Source organism: Coccinella septempunctata, chromosome 9 (assembly GCF_907165205.1).
Source record: "Coccinella septempunctata chromosome 9, icCocSept1.1, whole genome shotgun sequence".
Taxonomy (NCBI): domain Eukaryota; kingdom Metazoa; phylum Arthropoda; class Insecta; order Coleoptera; family Coccinellidae; genus Coccinella; species Coccinella septempunctata.
Genome location: NC_058197.1, coordinates 8,877,878 through 8,888,159, shown reverse-complemented (window position 1 = coordinate 8,888,159; position 10,282 = coordinate 8,877,878). Strand labels below are relative to the sequence as shown.

Below are 10,282 nucleotides of genomic sequence, written 5' to 3'. Positions count from 1 at the left end.
TCAAATATAAGTCGTCGATTTCGAAATATCGGGGTTACCTTCTTTGAAAAATATAACACTTCCTGATGCATTTTTTTTTTCTTTTTGGCAAGCACGGCATTTTTGCAGAGTAGAAAAATGTTGATGAATGTTGGAGTACCGACCTTACTCCGTTCTAGGTAACAACCGACTGCTTTTACAAAAGTGGATGAGTTATCTAGGGAGTGTCCCGAAATTGAAGCAAAAAAATTTGATCACAGATTCTCGTGGCAAAATTAGTAGACCACTACAGAGACAAACGAGACGGTCAACTACCTTCTAAAATGAAGTCACATCCTAATTCTCCATCTCTCTCATTTTTTCGGAAAGCATTTGTAGAGGCGCTGCTTGCAGTATCTCGCAAAAGCGCGGGAAATTTGAACTGACGCATTGCCGATTTTATTCATTTCGAAGAGCCAACATTGTTTTATGAGGAATTTTGCATTTTTGACGAACGGAAAATTTCCTATCTGATAAATATTGCCTTCATTGACAAATTTTCATCAAGGAAAATTTTCAGATATCAAAAATGCAAAGTTTCTCTATTATTCACTAAGGAAATAGGAAATGTAAAACTACATCAGTAAGATTCATAGCTATATTTAAACTCCAAACATAAAAAGTTCCAGCACAATTTTAGTAAAAAACAATTCAATAATTAACAGATATAGGTATAGTTATATATACAATATGTAAATTTTATTTTACAAATGAAATACAAAATAAATGGAACTTAGAGAAAAAAAGAAGTGAAATTAATGAATTCGAAATTTTTCAATGTTGAATTATATTTATTTTTCTTTTCACTGTCTTTTCTTTTTTCTAATTTCATTAATTTCACAATTTTACATACTACACTAGTTTCACACACATTTGTGAGAGCTTTTGAATCTTGGGATTTTCCCTACACAAGGTTTTAATCTTCCTAGGATTATTCTTCCTTCTATGAATGATTTTTATCAATTGCTTTTTTCTTGGTGTACTGTCCATTATTGAAAGTTCGTCAAAATTTCTGAATATTTTCTTCCTTGATACTCGGTGTGGCCAAATGTGGGGTTTTTGAGCTAGGGCTTGGATCATTCAAAGCTGCCTCAGTCACTTCAGTCATAATTTCTGAAACAGTTTATAACTATTTTTCAACAACTACAAGAAACAAAATGTGTTATCATATGAAGGGTTTCGTGCCAGAAGGGCGTATACACAAAATCGCAATTTTCAAATACCTTTTTCAGATTCTACAGATGAAATTCCATATTTACTTTATGTGTCTTAATAGTTCTTGCGGAGGTTTGCCAAGGAATAGGAACTGCGGATCTGTGAAGCTTAAATCTGTTTAGATCCATATATGAGTCTGGTGAAAAATGCTTATTGCAGATCTTGAATGAATGCAGAGATTCACCCTTGAATCCATTCATAGTATTTCTTGCCATTCCTTAGATCTGAAAGTTTAATAATATTAGCACAAAAGATTCCATTCATAGATCGACCATGCTTATAATGACTATTTTACATATCATTCTATAAGATTTACGGAAGACATTATTAGTTTGTTGGAACTGATGTTTCATCAGTCTGTAGTTCCCTAGCTATCAGATATGGGTGTACCTTTTTGAATTGAGGGCCAAATCTACTTCTTATATCAACAACTTTTATTTCAATATATGTATTTGACAACTATGACAAGTTCTACTCCAAAAAACATTACACATCCTGACAACTCGACGATCAACATATATTCAAAAAACAAAGTAGGGGGATTCTTAATTCCAACAAGTTCTTTGGTTTAAGAAACAGAGAAACCTTAACAATAATTACATATTAACTCACCTTGCTAGATTACAGGGAAAATTATGCAATTTTTGAACATTTGCCTCATCACCAACACAAAGTAAACAAAGCAAGCTTGGCATTTTGCTGTCTTAGAAGATCGTCTTCAAATTGTCAAAATAACTCCAGAACTTTGGTTGATAACTAAGTCAACCTCGAAACTTGCAATAAACAGAAAAGAATTGCAAATTATGCGAATTATTACACATGTAAACATAAACACAACCTAAAAGCTGTCATGTCAAAATTGTCAAATGACGCATGTAACAACTAGGAAATGTTTCCTACTGGGGCGACCTCTACAAATGCTTTCCCATAATTAAACGAAGAGAGACTTATGGAAGCTAATACAAGAAAGAGAGAGATGCACGAGTTCCTTAAAATGGGACAGATTTCACTGCCAAGTTAACCGTCTCGTTTGTCTCTGACTACTATTTTTGATTCTGCCAGGGGCCTTCTTTTTCGGAGTTACAGCACTGAGTTTCTACCCTTAAAATAGTCTTTTCTTTTTATTTCGGAATCCGGTCATATGAAAATCACTGAATTTTGCACTCGGTAATTTTATGATATCCGATATCTCATAGTGCTTCCTATTTTGCCGATGGGCCTTCTTATCTTCTTAAGGCTCTTTTAATTGGGCACAATGTCAGTGGAACCACTCAATATCAATCGCGTATTTGAAATCTTTATTATGCCTCAAGAGTTTGTGACCAAATTTTGTTGCATTAATTCTAGGACTGCCTGAAGGTATTCTGATATTATAAAAAGTTAAGGTTACAGATTTGTGAGTTTGTTTGTAGGAAGAATCTCTGCTATCGAGTTCATTCATAGCATGTCAAAAATCACAACTGCACTATCGATATCAAAAGCTTAGACGGTAGCATATTGCAATGCATCCAAATGAATTATTGTACACAATACCCACAGCAATTCATTAACGCCGAGTTCCCATGGCGTACGAGGACGATCAAACGCGAATATTTCAAAGAAACACTGCCCGAGAACTCTGAAATTCATCGTAAACCGATGCCTTGCCCCGGTCATCGGTTACCCTCCGCGCATATCCAAGTAGCAAGCGCGCTTATGAGTGTGAGAAAATAATTTGCAAATTTCGCGAAGTTATCACGTAGGCGACGTGGACGCGTGACAGTATTTCCAGAGGAGATGTGTGATCCGGGAACGGCCTTTGTCGCGAGAGTTTTTCGTTTGTCAAGGGCGAGAAACTGTCGATTTTTAGAAATTTTACGACCAATTCTACGCGATTCGGGTCTTACTGTTTTGAAATCGATTACATATCGTGGGAACGGCGTTTTATATCGATTCCTGCATTTAAACCGAAGGACACTTGGCTAATTCACATCGAACTAGCATAAATCAACCGGCAATATGAAATATTGAATGCATATGCATATGGTCACGAAATTGAAATTAAACAGATTGCATTAATATACATGGTGTCCCACGATAGGTGGCCTAATAGACGTTCCCATATAAAAACCTCGTGGTTCCGGAAATAAAGTCAAATTTTTAAATTATGAGGTATGGTATAATTTTTTGGGGAAGAAGTTCAGCGGTAGATGTAATTTTCAAAGTTCAAAAAAAAATTGTAAGAATTATGTATCATTTATAATGATAAATGTAGAGAGCCTTGTAGAGGTGTTTTCAAGAATAATAGAATTTTAACTCTGTATGCCTTATATATATATTTGATTGTTTGATTTTTTTTTCAAGCACAGAGAAAAGTTTGAGGTATATACTATTCAGCATGATTATAACACAAGATCAGAAAACCTGCACTATCCCATTCAGAGATTATCGATAACAGAAAAACATCCTTCTTACATGTGCAGAATCCTCCCAGAATAAATTTCATCGATATTTTCAAGGAAAGACTGAAAAACTATCTTATTGATATTGAGCCATATTCACTGAGCGAATACTTTGTAGCTGCAAAACGTTTGTAGATGTATTTTTGTGACGTCAATTTCATTTAATCTTTGTACAAAAATTCCTTGAAATGAAGTTATTTATTTATTTATTTATTTATTTATTCATTTATTTATTTATTTATGAAAATGGGGGTTTTCAGCGTACGTATATTGCCAATTGCTACCCTAGAATTACTGCCATGTTAATTTCGTGAGATTCTAAAATTATTGAAAATTCGAGTGAAGAAGATGTTTGTACCATTTATAGAAGGAATGGTGCTTGTTAGAGAAAATTAGCCAGGCATTCTGAAAACCCTCACTTTCATTGAAATTTGACTTTATATCCAAAACCATGAGGTTTTCGTACAGGAACCTGATACATCATTAGATGTATTTCGATTTTTGATTTTCTCTGAGAATATAAGATGAAAAATAGAATGTTTCATTCAGTGGCGCACCCAGAATGATATTATGGGGGGGACACATAGGTTCTGGGGGGGCACACATAACTTCATGCTTGATGAAAGTAGTTGCAGAAGCATTTTTTAAGGTTCAACTATGGCAAAATCAATTAGCATCTCGTTGCTTGGAGGGGGCACGTGCACCAGACTCACCCTGTATATTATAACTTATAACTGTTGCAGTAGAAAGAAACACTATATCATTTCAAGTTCTCGCAATGAGCTATGCCACCCAAAATTTCCTTCGGAAAAACCAGGTAAATCTGTGATCCTCCACGTCTACGGATCTTTTAAACAGAGTTGCATTCAGCAAAAGTACCCAATTTCTCAAATTTCACAGATACTTTTTATTTTTTGAACATCAAGTTACTCGAAAACGACGCATTATACGAGAGCATATGAAGAATACTTTTATTTTAGAAAACGTTAAAATATTCATTACATAGGGACCAACTTAGTTTCAAGAGTTGGATTCTTTGAATTTTTGGTATTTTTATGGTACATAATGGTACAATATGGTCATAATGAGAAAACTGGAAGACGTGCGGGTGATATCTTGTGTTCGAAAAGGATTCATCGAATAAATGAAAAACTATATTCCTGAATTAATTCCATTCGATAAAACCGTTTTTGGGATAGAACTAAAAATAACAGTTTTTATGGTTTTATGGCCTGTGTTTTTGGACCCAGCCGATTCGGAAAAAAACGTTAAGTAAAAAAGTGTTTCTTTTGATCTCAAGAATCTACTCTTAAAATATATATACGAGTCAAAGACCCCTGTATAGATTGTTCCATTAGAGATAACGAAGTTCGTAATATTTTGTCGTATAAGCAGCAACGTCGCAACATTGAAAATATTTTAGTAAGATAGATCAGATGAGTGAACCCTAGTAACCAAATTTTCAGAACAATCCTATGATCCGTTCTCCGTAAACGTCTAATAGGCCATCCATCGTAGGACACCTTGTATAATATGAAGCTAGCTGACCAGGCGAACTCCGTTCCGGTTCAAAGATATGAAATGTTGCATCAACTTGGCGTTGCTATTTTTTCAGAGTGGGAGAGAATAAGGTGAAACTTATGTACAAAAATTTAAAAAAAATCATTTTAATCACATTGAAATACTTAGATACATTGATATCGATTCGATAAAGTGTCAGCAACGCATTTATGAGATGTCATGGTGTACGCACTCGTCAATTTTTGAATTCCATGAAATCGAGAATAAAGGTGCCTACAGATCACTCTGACGTGACGTGGGACCACGTCATAATGCGCATGATTCAAAAATCGAACATAGAGTTCTGTGCGGTGGCGTCCAAATGCATGTATCACGTCACGTCAGAACAATTTGAACGCTTCCGCTCAAAACACTATGATATATTTTTCAGTCATGCGCATTATGACGTGGTCCCACGTCACGTCAGAGTAATCTGTAAGTACCTTAAGGGATTTGTTTCGTGGTTGCGCGAGAAATGAACAAAATGAAGTTTCTACCTGCTGGAGTCTACAGGCCTAAAAAGCGGTTTCTTCTATCACAAGCACCTTGAAATCAATATTGGATGGGGCCTCCTCTACCTCTACTGAAATCTTGAGGAATCTCATTGGTGAGCTGTCATAATGTCTGCGGAGGTTCAGGTAAGTGGTGTTATTGCTGTGATAATGCAGATCAGACATGGTCAATATAATTTTGGTCTGCAGAGACAGAAAGTCTTATTCGACGCTAAAAGAATCCGAATTATGAAAAGTTTACTAAGCCCTCTTCATTATCACGAGATAGATAAAGATATTTTCAACAGTTCAATATATATTTTTATGAAAACTCTTATTAAAATAACAAAATATTCTTCGTTCCTCTATATAAACTTACAACAGTCTACTAACTTTTTATTTACAGAACTTGACAACAGGGGACGTATCGCTTGTTTAAGGTATGAAATACCATTTCATTACCACGTAAATATCGAACGGGCCAATATCCTGAACGAAACCACATGGTCGAATCGATAAGTTTTTTCTATTGCAATCAAATTCACTAGTTTTCTTGTTAATTTTCAGCATCTCTGCAGATTCTGCCAGGTCCAAGTTCCGAGTACGACAGTGTTAAAAAATATTTTTTTCGATCATGGGCATATTAATCTAAATATATAATAAATAATTTTAGGTTCTCTTAGCTGCTCAACTCTATAAGAACGTCAATTCAAATTTTGGCGTACTGGGGAAAGTGTGCGCGGGTAAGTGTGCGCATAGATTCATTATATGTGCATTAGTTCAGTGAGGAATAAATTATGACATTGTTGATTTTCTTGGTTAAGACTCGATCAATATTGTCCTATTTGTTCGGAAAAATATGAAGAGCCACCAACAGGGAAATGTATCAAGTGTTGTGTTGTGTTCACCAGGAATTGTGGCACGAACAATAAGGCCTGCCGCAGACATGCAACTTTTCAGTCGCGCAACAGTTTGATTGCAAGCGGTTCGAGGGCACACACAAAGGCAATCGCTGCAACTTTTTAGTTGCATGTCTGCGCGGCCCCATTTAAATGCATTGTACTCACTTCTGCAACTAAACAGTTGCAAAACTAAAAATTGCATGTCTGCGGCAGGCCTAATGCAGTGCTTATAAAATGGCGCTTCTGTATTGACAATAAAAAGCATTTCTTTAATATTGTAACATTTCGATGACATTATTTTGTAATTTGTTTTGATTGTGTGGTTCACTAAGCATTGCGTTCACTTACCCCGTGAGGGTGCGCACACTTACCCGCAATACAGGACATGTGAACGCACTCCGACGTTCACCATTAAATTTCTTTTTGCGGAAAGAAAACGTTTTTGTTTGTTGGCTTTTTGATGTTTATTTATAGATTAGAAAATTCTCTATCTTATGAATATGTTTTAATTTTCCTAGCTTCAACATTTGAAACAGGGTATGGCTTGAAAGGCAAAAGTGCGCACATTTGCCCCGAAAGACTCTATGCACAACGCAAAATCTCACCCTGGTTGTTTTTTCTATATCACTCATTTTGTTCAGTTGGACGATTCATTCAACCACTCATCAAGTATTTGCTCAATCCGGTGTAATTCTCAAGAGACATGGCTATCGTTATGTAAACCGGTCGTTCAGTCCGAAAAAGGCCGTAGACAAAGCCGTAAACTGATTTATAACCCCGGTCGTTCATGTGGTCGTTCTTAAAACAATGCAAATGTTTACGTTTCGGTTTTTCACACCGTTCTGACAAATTTGCCCTTCTCCAGACTATTTGACGACCGTGTTTGCCCGGATCATTACGTTGTTAGCGTACGTTGTTTGCACAGTTGTCGACAACCTATCAACGTTGTTCTCTTTATCGAATTATCTCGCCCGTCGTTTTTGCCTCGTTGTTTTCCCCTAGATTCGACGGAGGTATTTTTCGGGTTGTTTTCACATCGAAGGTTTATTTTGGGATTTAGAAGAATGGATTGTATCGATATCACGTCGGAATGTGAGTTGATTCAGTGAAGGCTCGTCATAAGGATAACTTTTGCGCGTATATTCTAAATGATCTGCTTCACAAGGGTTAGGGATATCGTATTAAATCGTTTTTGAAAATATGTAATCTTCGAGAAAATCGCTGTAAAATCATTTAAAACTCAATAACAACTTGAATCGATCCAATAAAAATCAGTAAGAGACATTTCGACAATCTGTTCTCCTTTTTTCTGAAGTTTGGTTCTTTGCATATGCTTCATGAATGTTCTTATTTTGAAATAAAGTCATTTTATCAATGGCTTCGATTTGAAACGAGTTTTCTGAAAATTCCAAGATGTAAATTAACAAACGCTGAGGCTAAAACGGCTATCGGAATGCTACAGGGTGGCCTAACTCAGGTTGTTGTAGCGGAAAGGCTCCAAGTCAGCCAAAGTGTGACATCTCGACTTTGGAATAGGTTCAGGGAGATAGTTTCCATGTTGGAAAGACCAAGGCTTGGTGGGCGACAAAAAACAACAGCTGCTCAGGATCGTTTCATCACCGTTTCGGCGAGAAGAAACCCTACATCTACGTGTAGAATGCTACGGAATACTCTTCAAAATGCAGATGGGGTCCAAGTTTCCATCGAAACCATCAGACGACGTTTGAGAGAGGTGAATTTAGGTTCTAGTCGTCCATTAAGAGTTCCAGTAACACGTGACCATAAGCGTCAAATACTGGAATCGGCAACGCAACATATATGAATTGGAACGATCAATGGCGTAGTGTCCTTTTCACTGATGAATCCAGATATGGACGATTTTCAGATTCTCGAAGAATAAGGGTATGGACAATCCCACGCATACCCCGTAATCTTCGCTATGTCCAAGAAGTCCATCCATTCCGAGGAGGTAGTGTTATGGTATGGGCCGGGATACGTTTCAACGGGCGCACAGATCTACACATTTGTCCTGGGAATATGACCGCCTTACACTATAGGGAGCATGTCATTGACAATGTTGTGCCAAATTTCCATTTGGCGAAACTTTCCAATTTCTAGACGATAACGCTAGACCGCAACGTGCAGCCATAGTTGAGAATGCGCGTGAGGAGCTTGGTATTCCACATTTACCAATACCTCCGCACTCAACAGATTTAAATTGCATAGAACAATCATGGGATATGCTTCAAAGAAGCATCAACCTAGCCCAGAATTCTTAAATGAGAGAGCTTCTGCCCCGTTTATGGAACTAAATTCCTCAAGAAATGTTCAACAACCTCGTGTGAAGTATGCAAATAAGATGTCAAGCTGTTATCGATGCCCGTGGAGGCCATACATTGTATTGATAGTCTTAAAATGCTTGAATTCTCTGGGAATAAAATTTCGTTATTTTACACGATTTTTCTTAACCACCCTGTATAGATAAGATAAGATAAAATAAGGTAATTTATTGGTGCTACTTTACAAAATACACTGTATTGCACAAGTCATATTTCCAAATAGAAATAGGATGATTCAACCATCTCATATCACAGTCAAAAATTATATAAAAAACATTTAACAATAATAAAAAAAAACACCTGGACACTACAAATTTGGGAGGATACAAAATACCATTCCAATCAAAAATAAGGAATATAGTGAATATTCAATAATTTATTTCAAAAGATGTCAGGTCACTGGACAAGAACTCCTGCACACTCCAAAATGCATTTGTCGTAAATATTTCATTGATTCTCTTTTTGAATTCTTTAGAATTGAGCCTGTTAACCTCCATAGATAACTTATTGAAAAGTTTATGAGAGATGAAATTGGGACCATTCTTCGATTTTTCAAGTCGCATATACTTGGATTTTATATTATTCCTGTATCGTGTGTGATAATCATGGGTATCCTTATATTTTGGGAGATCCCTGATATTATTATATGCATAGACAAGGCATTCATGAATGTATATAGATGGAAAAGTGAGAATCTTTAGTTCTTTGAAAGCTCTCAAGCAATCATCTCTATATCCCAGACCAGCCACTATTCTAACCGCAGTCCTCTGCAGTCTGAAAATTTTCTCCCTACTGGAACAGTTACCCCAGATGAGTACACAATATCGCAGGTGTGATTCGATGAGGCTGTGATAGACAACCTTAACAACCTTCTTGGATACAATGTTAGCTAAGTTACGTAGTAGAAAGATATTCTTGATCACCTTTGACGCTTTTTCATTGCCATGAGGAATCCATGTGAGACTAGAGTCCAGATGAACTCCCAGAAACTTAATCCACTCATTGCCATTATGATCTTCAAGTCCTCTTAAGTTGAACAACATGGTGTCAGTCTTCTCTTCATTACAAACAAGCTTGTACAGTGCGAACCACTCCTTAGCCCTTAATTCTGCTGCACACGCCAGCTGCTCAGCTCCTCGAAACTCCTTATGCTCCACAGTTATTCCCGAGTCATCTGCTCATAAGAGATATTCGTAGGTCGCCATGAAAAAAGAAAAATCGTTCATAAAGATTATGAATAGTAGGGGTCCTAATATAGAACCCTGTGGCACCCCAAGACTCAATTGACCCTCTGTGGACCAAGTATTGTTGCAGAA

At 36.6% G+C, this 10,282-nt stretch overlaps 1 long non-coding RNA gene across 1 annotated transcript; it reads right to left on the bottom strand.

The window, feature by feature from the left end:
- Positions 1-782: 782 nt before the first annotated feature.
- On the bottom strand, positions 783-2,564 carry LOC123320641. The gene is made up of 3 exons (XR_006538783.1): positions 1,846-2,564; positions 1,242-1,457; positions 783-1,131 (listed from the first exon to the last, which is right to left on the bottom strand). It is a non-coding gene; the product is annotated as an uncharacterized LOC123320641 (long non-coding RNA).
- Between the last annotated feature and the right edge of the window lie 7,718 nt (positions 2,565-10,282).